The following is a 3498-nucleotide window of genomic DNA, read 5'->3' on the forward strand; positions in this document are numbered from 1 at the left end:
GATGGCTCCGTTTGAGGCGTTGTACGAGCAATGATGTCGTACTCCACTGTTCTGGGAGAAAGTGGGGGAGCGACAGGTTGAGGGACCAGAGTTAGTCCAGCAAGCTGTTGATATTGTTGGACAGATCAAGAAGAGAATTAAGGTTGCGCAGGATCGACAAGCTAGTTATGCGAATGTCAAGCGCAAACCTTTACAGTTTGAGGTGGGTGAGAAAGTATTCCTGAAAGTCTCACCATTTCGCAGGATTTTTGAGATTTGGTTAAGCTATCTCCTAGGTTTATTGATCCATTTGAAATATTGGAAAGTGTTGGAGATCTGGTTTACAGGTTGGCTTTACCCTCGTATTTGTCTAAGTATCCACGACGTGTTCCATGTTTCACTGTTACGACGGTATGTGGCGGATGAGTCTCATATCTTACAGCCGTCTGAGATACATTTGGACTCGAATTTGACATATGTGGAAAGACCTTTGCGTATCATAGGTCACAAGGAAAAGGTGTTACGCAACAAGACCATTCCTCTTGTTCTAGTTCAGTGGCAGCGCCGAGGCACTGAGGAGGCCACTTGAGAACTTGAGAGTCGTATGCGTACAGATTATCCTGACCGATTTTGAATTGTTGTATTTTCAGGTTGTAACTTGTAAAATGAATCAGTTTGAATAAAAGATGTTTATTCAATATTTTACTGCATTCAGTACTTAAGATTGTTCGAGGATGAAATATCTTAAGTAGGGGGAGAATGTAGTAGCCCGGTTCCATTTTACAAGATTAAGTGATTTTAAACATGTTAGAAAATGACATATAATTTTAAAAGTGTCAAAACATGTTTAAGGATTCCTTATTTGGTTAAAATAAGTGGAAAATCAGATTCGGAACGTCCGAAAATGGTGGGGTAGGTCCCGGGGGTCCCGGAGGACCAAAACCAGTTCGGAAGCATGAGAAACAGTTCGGAGCTACCGGGCAGATCGGAGCTTCCGATCCGAGAACGGAGCTTCCGATCTCAACCAGAAACAGGTGTCAAGGAGATTGAAACACGTGGACAGATGCAGGAGATTGGAGCTTCCGATCCTGCGATCGGAGCTTCCGATCTCGGCCATCCAAAATGTGGCAAACATGCACCGATCGGAGCTTCCGATCAGGAGATCGGAGCTTCCGATCGTGACCTATAAATAGGGGTCCGAATCCCTCATTTTTAAGTGCAATTTTCCCTCTCCTCTCCCGATAATCGCTCTATTTAAGGGCTTCGGGACTCTTTCTTTAAGAGTTGGAGTAGGAAATAGTTTATTTTATAGCGGACAGTGTCCACAGTAGCAGCCAGGCGGCGGAGCTCTAGCGAGGCGTCTAGGAGTCGTAGCTAGGCTATGCCCAGGCTCTGGGGCATGCGACATCAGCGGGCTGACGACGGACGAAGGTATGAATTTGGTTCCCTATAGTAAATAGGGAGTAGTTTATAGTTTAATTAAGGCTTTTAGAGCCTAGTAGGTGATGTTTGGCATGCTAGGTAATGCATGGTTATTTATGTTGTAGTGTTGCATGGTAGGCTTGAACCTAGAGGGGGAGCTTATAGGATCTGCCTTAGTAAGGTACGGAAGTATTATTCGAGATATCCAGATTGAGTATGCATGTATTATGTGTTTGCATGGATTATGTGATTGCATGTTTTATATGCCTTTATATATACAGCATGTCATGTCTGTATGTTGCATACATGAGCATATTGAGCTTTTACCTTAGAGGTATCCTGTAGTAGGGCGCTCACCCTACGAGTTTGTGGATGGTTGGATACGTAAGTCTTCTGTCAGGTCACCTTTATGGTTGGACACATGTACTAGTATCAGGTCACCATTATCCACTGGGTATATGAGCCACCTTCTGATGCAACGGCGCAGCGTGCTATATACCCTGGGCTCGGTCTATGAGCTTGTTTCTTGACCTGAGAGTCTTTGTACCCAGTTCACTTGCATACATGCACACATAACACCGTATACTCATACTCTTGTACTGAGCATGTTAGGCTCACTTCCGGTTATTTTTTGTTGGCTGGATGCCCTATTCCATGGGGCAGATGCAGGTAGTTCTCCCGGAGACAGGGAGATTAGGTGGTGACCAAGGCTGGATAGTGGGGTTGACCACTAGGTTTTGCTTACCTGGTATTTGACTTACTTTAATTCCGCAATTTCTCTGATTAATATTATTTTATTAATTAATTGCCTGCTTAAGTTCTGATTAGTAGGTGATCACGGTGCGGGTCACTACAAATACAATCAAAATCAGACATACCAAGTACTATACAATCAAGCTCAATTGCATTACTATCAAACTGTAACTCACAACCCCTGACTATACTTGCAGATGTCTTATCTTTTCCCATGGGCGATGAGATAACAAATATAGAAGACAAATGTTCAACAGGCAAAGAATGCAATGTAACAAATTTTTCGGCTATAAAAGTATGTGATGCTCCAGTGTCAATCAACACATAAGCAGGATAACCAGAGAGAACACAATTACCTGTAATCACATTGTCCGATGCTGCCTTTGCCTGATCTTCTGTCAATGAAAAAACTCTAGCTGGCTGTCGTGAAGGTTGGGCGACACTCTGAATTTCTCCCTGTCTACTCTGAGTTGGTCTACCTGAAGATTGAAAGGAATGCACAGCGGGAGCTTGTCTATCAGCTTGAGTTGCTCCCTGAGATGGTCCACGTGTAGGACACACTCTAGCATAATGTCCAGGCCGGTTGCAGAGATTACAAGTTCCAGAAACTCCTTTGCAAGCATCACTAGAATGTCTTCCCCCACACTTGCTACAAAACCAACCTGTAGACCCTGAACCCTGACTTGTTCCCAACTGCTTTGAACCACCAGAACTAGAGGAACTACTTCCTTGCTTCTTGAACTATTTACCTTTGGGCCTGAACCGATCTCTTTTGTTGCTACTGCTGCCACCTCCTTCATACCTGCTTTGCTGTTGAGGAAAGGATGCTTGAGGTTGTATTGGTGGTGACTGTGGCGATGGCTGTGGAGATGGTTGAGGCTTGAACGTAATTCCTTTCTATCTAAAGATACCAGCTTCAGCACCCTTGGCTTTATCAAGAGCATCAGCAAGATTATTAGGTCGCCCCGCATTGACCAAGGTAAAGACATCAGGATTAAGACCGTTGATGAATTGATCGGCCTTTGCTTCCTCATTATCCGCAATATGAGGTGCAAAACGGAGTAAAGTAGAAAACTTCGCAACATAATCTTCAATGCACATATTACCCTGTTGAAAATTAGCAAAATCCGCTCCCTTGTCTTTTCTGTATGACTGAGGAAAGAAACGTTTGAAAAACTCAGCTTTAAATACATTCCAGGTAATAACAGTACCTCGATTTTCCAACGCTTTCTTAGTCATGATCCATCAACTTTTTGCCACATCATGCAATTGATGGATAACCAATCGAACTCGTCGATCATCAGTGTAATCAATGGATTCAAACAGTTGCTCGATATCTTCAAG

Source organism: Henckelia pumila, chromosome 3 (assembly GCF_033568475.1).
Source record: "Henckelia pumila isolate YLH828 chromosome 3, ASM3356847v2, whole genome shotgun sequence".
NCBI lineage: Eukaryota > Viridiplantae > Streptophyta > Magnoliopsida > Lamiales > Gesneriaceae > Henckelia > Henckelia pumila.